Source organism: Echinops telfairi, unplaced genomic scaffold (assembly GCF_000313985.2).
Source record: "Echinops telfairi isolate 266 unplaced genomic scaffold, ASM31398v2 ScPeMD7_7469;HRSCAF=8507_0, whole genome shotgun sequence".
Lineage (NCBI taxonomy): Eukaryota > Metazoa > Chordata > Mammalia > Afrosoricida > Tenrecidae > Echinops > Echinops telfairi.
In genome coordinates, this window is record NW_022111372.1 from 47,578,074 (window position 1) to 47,594,333 (window position 16,260).

Below are 16,260 nucleotides of genomic sequence, written 5' to 3' on the forward strand. Positions count from 1 at the left end.
TCCCACCCACTGGCCTGTGATCTTTCTGCATTCAACATCATTGCATGTGCTTCGTGCGTCTGAAGAGGACTTTATAGATTGGTATCAGACATACGGGCTAATATCAGACTTATGGACTTGATCTGGACTAGATGTTTTCTTATGTACAATTACTTAATGCACAGTTATAGAAAGCTCTTTCTTATACACATGAGTCTCCCTGGATTTGTCTTCTCTAGTCTATCCAGACTAACACAGGAGCCCATCAAGATAACCGCTGAGGCCCAAGTCACAGGTGAGAGCATCTTTGTGGCTTCTAAGGATGTGGCCCCGCCAAGCCATAGGCCCTAAGGAAAGGGAGAGAGAACAAGGAAACGGGAGGAAGAGAGGCGGCAGAATGACCGAAAAAAGAAGGTAAATGGACAGGGGAGGAAGGCGAGTTAGGAAGACGCGAACGCGGACCAGCCCAGGAAAGGGCCGAGGCGCGCGGGAAGAGAGGGAGGGCCGACGGGAGCGCGCCGGGCCAGCTCACACGTCCCGGCGCGGGGCGGGGGGCGGGGCTTGGGCGGAGGAGTGTGGGAAGTAGCCTCCCGCCGAGCTGCGAATGGTCGCGTCCACGGGCGGCAGCCAATGGGGGGCCGGGATGTTGGAGGGGCGGCCGCAGTCGGGGCGCTAGCTGGCTGAGGGACGGCGCTGGCCGCCATGATGCTTGTTTGCTTTCAATGAAAACGAGGGGGGCGCGGAGGAGGAGGCGTCGGCGTCGGTGGCGGCGGCGTCGGCGGCGCGGAGGCGAAGGCGGCGGCGGGCGCTGCGAAGAGGGCGAGGCCCGGGGCGGAGAAGGCGGGAGGGAGTAGTGGCGACCCGGCGAGGCGGCTGAGGTGGGCAGCCGGAGCGGTGGCACACGGAGGGGGAACAAAGAGCGGCGGCGGAGGCGGCGCGGCAGCAGCGGGCGGGACTGGTATGGTGGTTCCACAGCTCAGACCCCGCTGCACTCAGAGGGAGGAGGAGGCGGCGGCAGCGGCGGAAGAAGGCTGCGCATCCCGAGAGGTGAGCGAGACGGGCCCGAGGCCCGGCCTGCGCCGCCGCTCGAACCGGCCGCGCTGGGATCCCCGGCCTGTCATGCCCTCGGGACCCGAGCGGGAGAGCGCGGTCCGAAGCAACTTTTGTGTGTTGGGTGGCGCTCCCGTCCCTCAGCGGAGCTGGCGACTGTTGGGGAGCCCTCCCCCGGCCCCCCTTTACGCGCTGCGGTTGCGATCCCGCCTCTCCTGGGGACTCGCCCCCTCGCGGAGTGCGAGTCCGAGGCTCCGGGCGTTGATTGACGGCGGCGGCGCGCGTACGGGCGGGCGCCCCTGCCGGAGCCCCGGGCTCTTGTCAACAGGAGGGGGACACGAGTTGCTGCCCCAGGATTCGTAGACCGGACGGGTGGCAACTTGAGAGAAGTGGCTGTGAGCCTTTGGGATGACACACTGGAGCGTGGGTGCGCACGTCCTGTGGCTGCTGTAGCAGAAAGTAGTAAGCCAACCTGTTCCACCTGGGCAAATCATTTAACATCAGGCCAGTTGGAGGGCGACTTTCTCCCTCGCCGCCCTCCCCCACCCCCACCCCGACCCCGACCCCGGCTGTCGCACAATGATACTGTTAGGGAAATGCTTAGCATCAGAAGAGGTGGTGCCTTACTGTAGTGGATTGCTGAAGATACGGAGATGGCCTTCCTCAGTTCCACACTACCCGTGTGTTTTGATATTCAGTGCCATCTTGGCCAAGCCGTGATTCTCAGCATGCTGTAATTATCCTCCATTTTGTGATCTGATGTAAGGGGAGTTTCTTGGGGGTGTGGCCTGTGTCTAGCATATATGAAAGTTCTGGCAAAGCTCAGACACTCTTGATCCTGCATCCTACTTGTCATGGTTTGACCTCTCTGCTTCTTGAGATAAGAACCAGCAGTGGATAGCTTGACCAGCAGAATTTTGGATTTGTGAGCTCCTGTGATGCGTGAGTCATAGAGCCTGTTGCCTGACTAACCTCAGTTTCGGTTTGTTAGCCCCTGCAACCACTTAAGTCAGGAAGAGCTTCCAGTCTGTTGCCAAATCCACAGATTTTGGACTTGCCAGTATCCCCAATTGGGTGGACCACTTCTTGAAATAAATCTCAATATATACATGCTCTACTGGTTTTACTCCTGTAGAAATGCCAGCCTAAGACATTTGGTACTGAGAGTGGTTCTACCCAAAAGCCCATTGTAATGGAATTGAGTCCAGTGCATAGTGATCTTAGAGGACACAGCTTTCCAGGGTGGTAAATAATTACAGGAGCAGATAGCCTTATCTTTTCCCCTTTGAGTGGCAGTTAGCTGTCTCAACACTTAACCTCCTGCTCCACCAGGGCTCTTTTGAGAGTGGGTCTAGTGGAACAAAACCTTTGGTTTTCTGAATTGGTGGTTGGCCTTGCTTTCCCAAGGCAAATTGATGAAAGAAAGAGATAAACTTAAGGCTTCAGATTTACAGCTCTAGTGCCACATAGAAGAGCCCTGGAAACTATTTCTTGTAGTAACCAGACCAGTATTGTCAAATAGCCACATTTGGCTGCTAAGCCACCCTCCCTAGTAAGATCATCCCCAGTCCATCCCCACGTGATTGTGATGAACACAACTCTGCCTGAAGAGTGAGATATTGCTTGGGGAAGCTTATACCAAAACCAAAATGAAACATGGCCATCAAGTCCATGCGAACTCTTAGTGACACTATAAAACAGGGTAGAATGGTCCCTGTGAGTTTCTGACACTAACTCTTTCACAAGAGTAGAAAGCTTCATCTTTCTCCTGTGGAGCAGCTGTGGTTTGGAACTGCTGAATTCATGATTAGCAGCCCCAAACATAACTATATCTCATCAGGGCTCCTAGAGGAACTCATAAGACATTACTAGATGTCTCCAAGACTTTTATTTCTAGACCTATAACTAGGCATGCAAACAGAAAAATGGGGACCGTGTGTGGGAAAGGCTATAAAGGATGTGGGATAATGGTACAAGAACATGATTGGGAAAGTAGTAAGGTATGAGGCAGAGAGAGCTCTCTGGATTATAAAAATGGAGACATTTTATATCATGTGAATGCTCACCAAAGGGTGAGCTTGGTAGAAGATGATTTTAATAGTCATTTAGATAGAATGATATACTCTGTGGAAAACAGTCCTCCTCTTTTTCCCACCCACTTCTGCCATTGCCCAATGGGCATATGAACAAAAGTGGCAAGGGTGGAGGTTATTTAATTGGACAGCACCATGGACTTACACTCACTCACTGAGGCTGATGTGGTTACAGCCATTGCTGAGTGCCCAGTCTGCCAGCAGTAGAGACCCACATTGAGTCCCTGATATGGCATTGTTCCTTATGGTGATCAGCCAGCAACCTGGTGGCAGACTGGTTATCTTGGATCACTTCCAGTATGTAAAGGGTAGCGTTTTATTCTTGCTTGGAAAAGACACTTCGGAAATTGATTTGCCTTCCCGGCACACAGTGCTTCTGCCAAACTACCGTCTGTGACTTTGCAGAATACCTCATCTACCCTACAGCATGGGCTCAGATCAAGGGATTAACTTCATAGCAAATCAGGTGTGGTAGTGGGCCCATGCTTTCGGAATTCACGGGTTTTTACCATGTTCCTTATTCTGAAGCAGTCGGCTTGATAGAATAATGGAATGGCCTTCTAAAGATAATTATGGTGTCAGCTAGATGGCAGTACTTTGCAGGGTGGAGACTATTTTAGGAGAATGTGCATGCTCTAAAACAGTGTTCAGTATATGCCATTTATCCCTTTGCCAGGATTCATAGGAATGGGAAGAGTGTGGTCTTCTCCAACTCACTTTTAGCCCTTGTGACCCATTCCCATCATTTTGCTTCCTGTTCTTGTGACCCTGTGCTCTCTGGGTCTACAGGTGTTTGGTCCAAAGGGAGGGATATTTCCACCTGGAGGTACAACACTAATTTCATTAAACTGGAAATTGTGAATGCCACCTGTCACGTTAAGTGCCTTATGACTCAGGCTCAACAGGCAAAGAAGGGACTTACTGTATTGGCTGGTGTGGTTGATCCTGATTATCAAGTAGGAATTGGATTGATACTACATAATGGAGGTACTAATGTGTCTGGAATACAGGAGACCCCATAATCCATTTCTTAATATTACCGTGTTAATATTAAAGTTGATGGAAAAACTATAGCAATCCAATTCCAACATGACTACTAAATGGTCCAGTCCTTTTAGAAGTGTAGGTTTGGATCACCTCCACTAGACAAAGAACCATGATAACTGAAGTGCTTGCTGAGGGTAAAGAGAATATGGTAGAATGAGGTAGTTTTAAATGCCAGTTGCAAAAACGACTAATTATGAGTATTTCTTATGTGTTAAACATTACCTGTTGAGCAATATTTTTTCTTCCCTCATTATGTAAGATGAAAATGAGGCTAGTTCGTTTTTTATTGCATATATGTTCATTATTGGGTACAAGTGTGACTTTATAATTGTTATTTAAAAATTGTGGTTTAAGGAGATGGTGTACAGGTGCTAAGTTGACAAGCGGTGGACTATGTTGGTTAACATGTCGGCTTGGGGAGCCTATGGTTTTCGGTATTATGTAATTAATCCTCCATTTTGTGATCTGATGTAGGAGGAGTTTCTTTGGGGATGTGGCTTACATCCAGGATATATGGATGGCTGGCAAAACTTCATCTCACTTGTCATCCTCTGACTTCCACTTCTTGGAATATGAACTAGCAGCCTTCCGCCAGACTTGCTGATTTTAGGTTTGTCAGCCATGGAACCACATGAGCCAGGAAAAGCCTCCAGCCTTTGGGACTTGTCAGCTTCCACAGTGGTGTGAACTGTGTCTTTGAAATAAATCTACATACACACCTCTGGTTTTGTTCCTTTAGAGAGCCTGACCTAGGAAAACTCTGAATTGTATCTTAGCTATTTTGTTTTTAAATGCCATTTTCTTCTGAAACAGACCCACCCTTTTCCCTTTGACCATCTCAATGTCACCTTCCCCAGGCCCAAAACCCATTGTCAAGTTATTTCTGACTCAGAGATGCCCTATAGCAGTGGTTCTCAACCTGTGGCTCGTGACCCCTTTGGGGATCAAACTACCCTTTCACAGGGGTCGTCCAATTCATAACAGCAGCAAAATTACAGTTAGGAAGTAGCAACGAAAATGATTTTATGGTTGGGGGTGGTCACCACAACATGAACTGTATTAAAGGGTCACAGCATTGGGCAGGTTGAGAACCACTGCCCTGTAGGATAGAGTAGAACTGCGCCAAAGAGCTTGCTGGGCTGCATTCTTTGTTGGCACTGATTTCCATATCTTTCTACTGCAGAGCATCTCGGGTTCAAACTACTGACTTTTCTGGTAACAACCAAGCACTTAACTGCTGTTCCATCCTCAAAGAGCCTTTGTTTTTTTAAAGTGGTATTGGACAGCATCATGAATGCAGTTTTGCTTGACTTTCTTGCACTTGTGATAAGTTGCCTGAATTTGTGTTCTCATGCATACCTATTTTCCAGATGAATTAGCCTATTATTTATTGCTAGTGTCAAACTTATTTTGCTTCTTAATCTGATGTATGGGAATTAGATTTTTGAGGAGAAAGAGAAAATTAGGGATAAGTGGGAAATGAAATGGTAATAGGACTTTAAGTGGTGGTGCTTTTTTTTCCTTCACAATACCCTAGAAAGTGTGCCATTACAAAGCTTTTTTTTTTGTTTTGTTTATTGGGCTCTAAGACTTAAAGTGAGCATTAATCAAAAGATTGAAGACTATTGTTTTGTAATTCCTACAACAGCAATGATCAAATCTTATGAATGCTGTAAATATTAGAATAAAGCCAGGAATCTAGTCCATTCATCTTGCTTTAAATAGATATTTGATTGTCTATTGATGAGGAAACAGACCTTGCGCAATTAGCTTGACTTGCCCAGGATAACTTTAGGAGGTAAGAGTAAGGGCCAAGTTTTGTGTGAATATGAGAGCAAATGAAATTATGAGGAGACTTCAAAAAGTTTGTGGGAAAATGGAATGAAAAGAAACCGGAATTTGCCCATAAATTTTGGAAGCCTGTTGTATGATGTAATAGAGATTTGTTCTTTTGGGTTGGAATAAGGGCCTTTTAAAGGACAGGTGTTAGTTAAGGTAGCTGAGTCTGATTAATTCTCATGTGTGAACACATCACTTAAATGGTCAGAAAAGAGGGTGTGACAAAGTAAAGTTTCTTATGAGACTCAGAACATTCTCTGGAAGTCTGTCGTCGTATTAAAATGCTTTGACCAGTGGTAACAGGACGAGAAGCTGCTTGTGAATGCCTGCATGTAGGTATTTTTGAGCTTGTTAGATGAATCTTGGTGGCAAAGTAAGACTACAATTACTGGGAAATTTTGAACAGACATTTGGTTGATACTACAAATAAATCCACCCGCCACTCCAATTTAGGATTTATAAGTATGCATTTTGGTTAATGTTTAAACATCTCACTTTGCTTCTCTTAACTCTTAGGGTTTGTAAAGTGTAAATGTGTATGTGTATGTGTATGTAACAAACAGCCCAGTAGAAAAGGGTAATATATAGAAGACATACTGAGATAAATGGCCAAGACTGCTCACAGTTAGAGCCTTTGGACTGTGAGGGGATCAGTATGGTCAGTACATTCTTATATTTAATCCATTCCTTTATTCAGCACACAGGTTGGAATGCTCTGCTTTAAAACCCTTATTATTTTGGAAAAGTTCAAATAGGTTTTGCTAAGAATATTTTGATATGAAAATAAATTCGGATTTGTAGGTATGCAATAGAATTTACACCTGGAACCTTGAGCCCTTGTGGCAGGCGGAGTAGGTACAAGTTGGGCTGTTAATCACAAGATCAACTGTTCGAAACCACCAGCTGCTGGCTCCTTGGGGAAAAGATGAGGCTTTCTACTCCCATAAAAAGTTACAGTCTCAGAAGCCCCCAGGGTCACTTCTACCCTGTCCTATAGGGTCACTTCAATGAATCGGCATCACAGTGAGGTTTGGGGGGAATATGATTTATACCCTTGGTGATTGGAATCTAATGTATCTAGAAAAGAAAGTTCGTTTAATTTTCAATCCCCTCCATTGTCATCTAGTTGATTCCAACTCATAACTACCCTATATATAACTACCCATGTATGTCTCTCTTGAAATTTGAATACTAAAACTTGCATAAAGCCCAAGAGCTTCTAATACAGCTGTTAATCTATAATGAGTTCAGCCACAAAACATAGGTTCCTAAAGTAATGCTCTGCAGTCATACAGTAGATAGCACGGTGCTTATCGGGGGAAAAATGGGATTTGGGCACAATGCTAGAGAATTCAGTAAGTAATACTTTAAAGCAATAGGAATCAAAAGTGGTAGAGCAGTTTAGCATCTTAAATACTGTATATGCTCGAGTATATGCCAGCCCAAATATCAGCCGAGGCACCTAATTTTACCACAAAAACTGCATTTAAAATGTGCTGGAAAACTCGACTTATACACGAGTATATACAGTAGTTTAAAAGTACATAAATATTACAGTAAATGTGGCTCTTTACCATGGGGGGGGGTCTAGTTTGCTTATAGAAGCAGGTATCAGAAGGTTGTAGCTTTTGAGTTAAACTCTTTCAAAAACAGGTTCTTTTATGATTTTGTTGTTGAAACCATATGTTTTCATGAATGCAAGGGATTTTGAATGAAATAAAAAGAAATGTTGTTAAGGTTTTACAGATTTTGATAAATTGGTGGGACACATATCTCCCAAGGGGATCTCAAGTGCTGAGTTGGTGGGATGAGATTTGTTTCTTCACACAGTTACACAGGCCCCCACGAGATAGTGGAATGCACTAAAAGCGAGGTAACAGCTTCCCATCAAACCCCAGTAGTGGAAAGTGTAGGTAGGCGCTATATGCTCCACAGGTCACAAAGAAGGTTAAAGTAGGGGAAGATTATCTGAAATTAGAAGTCATTATACTGAGCCAAGCATTTTAAATTAGTGCCATTTCAGAAGTTTTTGTTGGGTCCTGTGTTTTAGGTATCCCTGTGTATACTCTAGTGGTGTAGTAGTTACGCTTTGGGCTGTGATCTTCATGGTTGACAGTTTGAAACCACCAGCAGCTCTGCAGGAGAAAGACTGGGCTTTTTATTTCGGTAAACAGGCACAGTCTTGGAAAACCACAGGGGGTTACTACTATGAGTCAACATTGACTCAAAACTCAATGGCAGTGCGTCTGGTTTTGAGTTTTATCTATCAGGTACCATATATAGACTTGGCTACTGTTGTGAGATGTAGGATCTGCTGCCCCCTATGGGTTTACAGTGATATAGGGAGAAAGATAAATGAACCAATAAAACACTCATTGGTTATTTAGTAAATTAGGAATGTACAAAATATTTGGGGCATGCTAAGGAAGGAGCAGTTAATTTTGCTTGGGAAGCTAGAGGAAGTCGTCTCAAAGGACCTTATGCTGAGTTTCAAAAGGTGAATAGGGAGTTGTTAGGCTGAGATGGCTTTTTAAGGGGAAGAAACATTGTACGCGATAACTTGACTAAGTTATATATGAGGCTAAGTCAAAAAGAAGTGCTACTACGTTTCCAGTTTATACATGTATCGGTTTATTCCAAACAAAGCATGTTTAAATGTGTATCTGCAATCAGATGGCTGCAGACAAGAGTGAGTGATACATCTGTCTTAGTCTCATTTGGGTACCTTAAAAAGGGTTCTAACCAAAACTGGCTTCTGAGGGGATCTGCTGGTTACTTCATCTCAAAGCTGAGTTCAGAAGGTTGGAGTGACTGAATATTGAGATGTCAAAGGGATAGTTTTTATATAGTTGATTGAAGGTCTACCACGGGTGGAAACATTTCAGAAAATTGAAGGATGGCACTATTGGGTGAACATTGGATTGCTAATCCTAAAGTTGATGGTTCAGCTTCACCAGCCTCTTCAGGAGAAAGTTGAGACTATCTGCTCTTATCTTTTAGCCTTGAAAATCCTATACAGGGGGTTGTATAAGTCAGAATTGACTCTGACAATTGGGTTGGTTTTAATTAGGAAAAGGTCAGGAAAGTAGATTTGAACTGAATTTTCCCTTTTTGGGGTGTGGGAGCAAAAGGATCGACTATAGAAACCTTCAGTTTCTTAGAAATACTAAGATGCTACTTGGCCTTCTTCATTTTCATTCTCTTACCAGTATACAGTGGAGTTTTCCAGAAGCTAGCACAATGATGTGTGATATTCTATCAGATTAGTGTAGAGCAGATAAAAGCATTTGACTTGCATCTAGTATGTCAAACTGGTCTCAAGGAGTTGGAGATTAAAGATGTCCCAAATATTCAACTCTTCCAAGGTGCTATTCATTCCCCCACCCCAGACCCCACCCCCTTGCTCCTTCCTTGAGTATATTCCCTGGGTTCTGAAATTCTCTGCAACACTCCACAGAAACTCATAAAACTTTAAGGAAATGTTTCATGTGATGGTGGGTGATTTTTAGTCCCAATTCAAAGGTCATTTAAGCCAAAAATATCCAAAAGTCTTCTGTTAAAGCTCAGTCAGGAAGAAGTACGGCTTTCCAGGTGAGGCGGTGCATGTGATAACTGTACAGTCTTGCCAGAAGTTATACTCCATCTAAGGGAAAGAAAGGATAATGTCACATCCTCTAGTAAAGTAGTCTTAAAGGTGCCCCCAAGGAAACAAAAGGTAGGACTTGGTTCATACCCTCTACTAAACCCCCCCAAAAAGGTCTCTACCACTTGATTGTGATAGTAGAACTGCTCCCGTGAGTTTCTGAGACTGTACCTCTATGAAAATAGAAAGATGCACCTGCTTAGTGGCTGGTGGTGTTAGCAGTCCAACTTGTAACCACAATGCCACCAGGCCTCCATACGCTGTACTAAAGTCAGTCCTAATCCTGTCCATTAATACCGTATAGAACTCCCTCCAAAATGGATTTATAGCCACAGAGTCTAGAATGATAATACAGCATATAAGATTATGGCTGGAAGGGCCATATTTATTGACTACAACTCAGCTATTAAAGATAATTATGAAAACATGGAACAGTGCTAATCTATGATAGTCTTGTTTTTTATGGAGTTAAATATTTTTAAAATTCTCTATTTTAATTTTTGATATGGCAAAAATGATAGTTCTAGCTCACATAAAGCTATTTCAGGCCTTCCTTAATTTTTAAGATTTCAGATGCCTCCTGAAATGATAAAGTATGAGATTGGTTTTCTTAAAAGAGCAATATGGAAGGTTTGTGAGTAAAGATGAGAGGAGGTTAGCTTGGGAAAGATGTTACGTTTAAGAAGTAAACTAGAAGGAGTGTCCTAACAAAATCATATTTGGACAATGAAAATGAGATCTTGGTTTTGCGAATGACAAAATTGCAGTGTCGGATGAAAGCAGTGAAAGAAACTCTGGTAGGGTACTGGTTATGCTTTGAGCTGCAACCACAAGGCCTGCAGTTCAAAACCACCAGCCGCTCCTCAGGAGAAAGACTTTCTACCCCTGTAAACATGTACAGTCTCTGAAAGTCACAGAGGCAGTTCTACCCTGTCGTATAAGGTCACTGACCCAGCATTGACTCAATGGCAGTAACCACCACCACCATGAAGCAGTGTTGTGCCTTGGAGCTAGTTTGTTCCAGTCAAATCCATTCTCTACCACTTGCTAAGTGTGTAATCTTGGACAAGTTCTTTAAAGTTTAGATTTCAGTTTCCTAATTCACAAACAAGATGTTCTACCACAGTGGTTTGCAACCTTCCTTCTGCCATGACCCTTTAATACAGTTCCTCATATTGTGGTGACTTCCAACTATAAAATTCTTTTCATTGCTACTTCACAACTGTAAGTTTGCTACTGTTATGACTTGGGTGACTCCTGTGAAAGGGTCCTTCGACTCCCAAAGGGGTCATGACCCACAGGTTGAGAACCATTGTTCTACCACATTTAGTATGAGAATTAAACTGAGATAACACAGGTTTTAAAACTTGGCTTGGGTTAAAATCAAAATTGTTACTTAGTATTTCTGTGACTTAAACAAGGTCATTCTCAGACCTCACTCATCCTTCCTACAGAAGTACTGAGGATTAAATGAAATGATATGTTGAGTACCTATACAAGGCTTGACAAGTTTCCTTTGTTTTTAAGCTTAAAAATGTTATGAACTTCATGCAGTGCCTGGTGATCATGCTTTTTCCATCACCCTAAAATATTTGCTCTCATTTTGACATAGCTTGTTGCTAAGATTGGGTTTATACAGGTTAGCTTCATAATTCTTATTCGTTCATCTTATCCTAGTCTAAGAAAAAAAAATTCTTAGCTCCTTTGGTCATTAAACTCTTTATCTGTCTGATTTCTTTAGATCTTTTCCTCAATCTTAGAAGCCTAGTTATTTTTTCTTTTTCCTGGAAATGTGGACATGGCTTTTGTTGCTTACAAAATGTATATTTCCCCCTCCACTATCACAGCTTAAATAGTCACTTAAATATAAAATATTCAGTATACAAACTCAATGAGTCCTATATTGTGTAGGGTGGACTGGAAGTGTCAAAAAATAGATGAGATTAATGAATACAACACTAGAAATATTTTCAACATTTACAGTAACCAAGGGGAGGAATGATAAATTCCTCTGTTTGGGAGAGATAGGAAAGAAGGTTGGAAGGGTCTTTTGAAGCTGGTGATATTTGAATTACAATTTGAAGGATGACTAGGCCTTTGGGTGGGGAGATGGTGGAGAGGGGAAGATGGGGCATGTTGGGCAGAAGCAAGAGCATACCCTAAAGTGTGGAGATTTGTGAGCAGAGAGAACTGGGGAGACCCAGATTGTGAGGCTGGGACACAGGACCTGACACAGGAGTCAGGTCACAAAAATAACTTAGGTATTTGTTAATAGGTTTGCTTTATATCAATAGTTATTTGCACCTTTTTTTTTTTTTTGGCTGGATGCCATGTCAAATTCATAGGATGCATTAGAGATATTTTAGGACCATAAGGGAAGTGCTGTTGTTTTTAGGAAGACCACTTTGGACAGTGTTTAGGATGGATAAAAGATAGGTATGAGCAGGATGGACTTGATTGCGGTGAGTGGGAAATGTGAGAGGGCGCTAACAGTCTGAAACTAGCTTAGAGGTGGGCGGATTAAGTCAGTGGATGAGAGATTTAGGAGGTAAAATGGGCTTGGATTAGAGACTGGATGAGGAGAAGGCTGTGACTAGATGGACGCGAATTGAAGAGAATACTCATTTCTGGCTTGGAAGCTGGGTAGGGAAGATAGGTTTGGAGACTGAGGTCATAATTTTACTTTTTTGTGAGATCTTTTTGATAGCTAGTTCTTTCCTACCTCTTTTAATGTTATCCTTCCTATGCAACTTACATACTCTGCTTTGAAGAATTAATCCTAGGCTATACAATACCTGCTATCGTATCATCAGCTATTTATAATAATAGTCAATCCACATGTGATAGTTTTAAAATAATTTCTATCTGTAATCTGAAACTTTTGATGAAAGTCACATGATTGCAGTTCTTGATGTTTGCAGAGAAACTTTAAAATGTCACTTGACATATACCAAATTTCCAAATAAATTCACTGAAGTATAGGAATATGACAAAATTTTCTGATGGGCTCCTAATTTTCCACAGCAGCTCTGCTGGCATAGTGGTTATTAGTTGGGCTGCTATATTTGGTAATGTCCACAGTTTGAAACCACCACCTGCTTAAGGGACAAAGATGGGACTTTCTACTCCCATAAAGAGTTACAGTCTCTGAAACTCACAGGCACAGTTCTACCCTGTCCCATAGGATTGTTATGAGTCAACATCAACTTGAAGGCAGTGAAGTGTTTTTACTTTACATTTCAAACCTGTGCACACAAATAAGTTCTTTGCTACAAGAAGGCCTGTCTGAGACCAAATTACATCAGAATATACTTGAATTTTTAAGATTGAAGTCAAGATAGTTCAGAACATATAACAGGATATGGGAATTCCAGAACATTTCATTGTGCTCATTCAGAACTTGTACATGAATCTAGAGGCAGTTGTGTGAACAGACCAAGGGCATAAATACTACATGGTTTAAAATCAGGAAAGGTGTATGTCAGGGTTGTATCCTCTCACCATACTTAGTTAATTTGTATGCTGAGCAAATCATTAGAGAAGCTGGATGATATGGAGAAGAATATGGCATCAAGATTGGAGGAAGGCTTATTAACCACCTACAGTGTGCAGATGACACAACCTTGCTTGCTGAAAGTAAAGAGAACTTGACGCACTTGCTGATGAAGGCAAGCATTGCAGCTTCAGTATGGAACTCACTGTCAAGAAGACCAAAATCCTCACACTGGACCAATAAGTTACAGCATGGTAAATGGAGAAAAAGTTGAAGTTGTCAAAGATTCGTCTTGCTGTGGATCCACAATTGGTGCTCATGGAGGCAGCAGTCAGGAGATCAAAAGGCGTATTGCGTTGGGTAAATCTGCTGCACAAGACCTCTTTAGAGTATTGAAGAGCAAGGATGTTACTTCAAGGACTAAGGTGGTCCTGACCCTTACCGATTGCATTCTTCATTGCATTGTATGTATGTATGTGAAAGTTGGACATTGAATAAGGAAGACCATAGAATAATTTGAAATGTGGTGCTGAAGAATAGGGTATCATGGACTGAAAGGACAAATTATTGGAAAAAGTAAGGCCAGAGTGCTTCTTAGAGGCCAAGGATGTCAAGACTCCCTGGAGAAAGGCATCGTGTTTGGTAAAGTGGAAGGGCAGCAAAAAAAAAAAAAGGTCCTCAAGGAGATGGACAGACACAGTGGCTGCATCAATAGACTCAGGCATGGGAACGGTTGTGAGGATGGCATAGGGCCGGGCAGTGTTTCATTCTCTGTGCATAAGGTTGCTGTGGGTCAGAGCCAACAACAACAGAATAGGACCCAATTCTTCCAAATGATTATACAAAAATCCACAGAATTATTCCTCTTACCTCAACTAAAAATTCTAGTAATGAAGTAGGACTAAATTTGGATTAGGATGGTTTCAAAAATTAGTAGTGCAGAGTTTTTATGTGATATCTTGTTTCTTTATATAAGTACAAATTTATTTAAAATACCATACGTCATTTAGAAAGTCAAAATACAGCATTCATTAACAGCACATGTCTATGGCAGAGAATCAGTATTTAATCTGTTGGGAAGAACAAAGAAAAACATTTCTGAAGGAGAAAAAATATTTTTTTAATGACAATAGGAAAAAAAACTGCTCTCTAAAATAAGAGGGCCACTAATTGAGAAGAGAACACTATTACTTTCACTGACATTTAAAAGCATTGTCTCTACGATTAACAATCATGTAATAACCATCTCATTATTTTACTGTATTGCAGTCATTATGTATAAAAAAACAACCTCAGAGCCACCTAGTCAATAGCAACCCTTTGGGATAGGGTAGAGCTGCTGCTGTGTTTCTGAGGCTAACTCTTTACAGGAGTAGAAAGTCTTCCCCATCTTATGTATATAAAAATATAGACACTGCATGGTGACCAAGCAACTTTGAAATAAATCTGTAGTTTAAGTCACAGTGTGCACAAATGGTTTATAACTGTTCATTTAAATGTGGCTATATTTTCAATAAGCATACAAATTTCAAGTAATGTAATGAAAAATCTGATTATAGTATCTTGTTTTGCTGAGTTACATTTAAGAAAAAAACTAGCTGCTTTACCTATTTTAATATTAGTTTTCATTCTAGATCATATACAAATACTTATCTAGAAACGTAAAAGCTGATACATTTTCCACGAGAAGACATTATTTAGTTTGTCATTTGCCTGTATTCGGGAAATATTTTAACAATGCAAAAGTGAAAAGTTTCAGAATTAGACATGAGAACAGATTTTTACTGTAATGATGCTGGTGTACTTGTACACAAGACCTCTTAGTGGTATCGATCCACTGGAGTTAGAAGTTTATCAATGAATTGCTTGATATCCATCATTTTATGTTGCCATGATTGTGCCTTTGTTGGTATTTTTTTTTTTAAGCCTTTCTTCTGAAGGGAACCAAACATACTAGGGGAACTAAAGGTTTGCTATCTCCATGCCACTAGAGTATAGGTATATCTTTATTGGTATCACTAATGGGGCCCTGTGGAAGTGGGGACCAACGTACAAGTCATTAACTGAGCCTGGTGATGACAGACAGTTGCGTGGTAAGAGCAGTCTATAAAGATAAAACTCCTCCCTGAGAAACTCCCAAAATAATTCTGTTAGAAGAAATTCTTACAAGTGGATTTGGGGCTTTCATGGTCATCCATAGCCTTCTTTGAAGTGAGTTAGACTTTATTACTTTTTAAATATCTTTGTGGGTGGTATTAATGTTTCCAGTGCTGGGGGGGAACAGCTTTGGAGTAGTTTATGCCACTGTTTAGTTTAGATGAGAATGTTTAGACTAAACCTTGACTTAGGGCCTTATTTCGATGTGAATGTTATTAAGTGATGAGTTGGTCCTGACTGATATATCGCAGCTAGTGTACAATGGAACAAAACACTGCACAGTCCTGTGCCATCCTCACGATTTTTCTTGTGTTGATCCCATTGTTGCAGCCACTGTGTCAATCTTTCTTATTTAGGGCCTTCATCATTTTTATTGCCCCTTCACTTTACCACCAAGCATTACGTTCTTCTCAAAGGTCTGGTCTACCAATAACTCATCCACAGTTTGAGATGAAACCTTGCCATCCTTTTCTCTAAGGAACACTCTGACCATCCTTTTCCCAAGATAAATGTGTTTGTTCTTATTGCTGTCCATGGTACTTTCAATATTCTTTGCCAATTCAGTGAACCCTCGCCAGTTCGCGCTTCGACTCCGCGGCTTCACTCTATCGCAGTTTTTGCGTAACAGTGCATGCTCTGTCATTACTGCCACTGATTGGCTCATACTGTACACGCTTGATGCCATAAATAATATAATAATAAATGATAATTGTAACGTCCAGAATGTTTTACTGTATTTTCCCTTTTTCGTTTAATAAATTGGGTAATATGAGTGTAATGGTGACTAAAGGGTGTTTTTTCATGTCCTCTATGCTCTAACTACGAAAATATTTGATTTACAAATAAGGAATCCTACTTCGCGGAATTTCATTTATCACGGTAGGGTCTAGAACCAATTAACCGCAATAAACGAGGGTTCACTGTACCGAAGTTCAAATGCATCGATTTTTCTCCAGTCT

General features: G+C 41.9%; 1 protein-coding gene across 1 annotated transcript in view; it reads left to right on the forward strand.

Annotated features, from left to right (window-relative positions):
* Positions 1–899: 899 nt before the first annotated feature.
* CNOT6 (CCR4-NOT transcription complex subunit 6) overlaps positions 900–16,260 on the forward strand; it is a 63,429-nt gene continuing 48,068 nt past the window's right edge. Inside the window, exon 1 of the mRNA XM_004696839.2 lies at positions 900–1,026. The gene's annotated coding sequence lies outside the window, so the exon portion shown is untranslated. The remainder of the gene's footprint in view (positions 1,027–16,260) is intronic.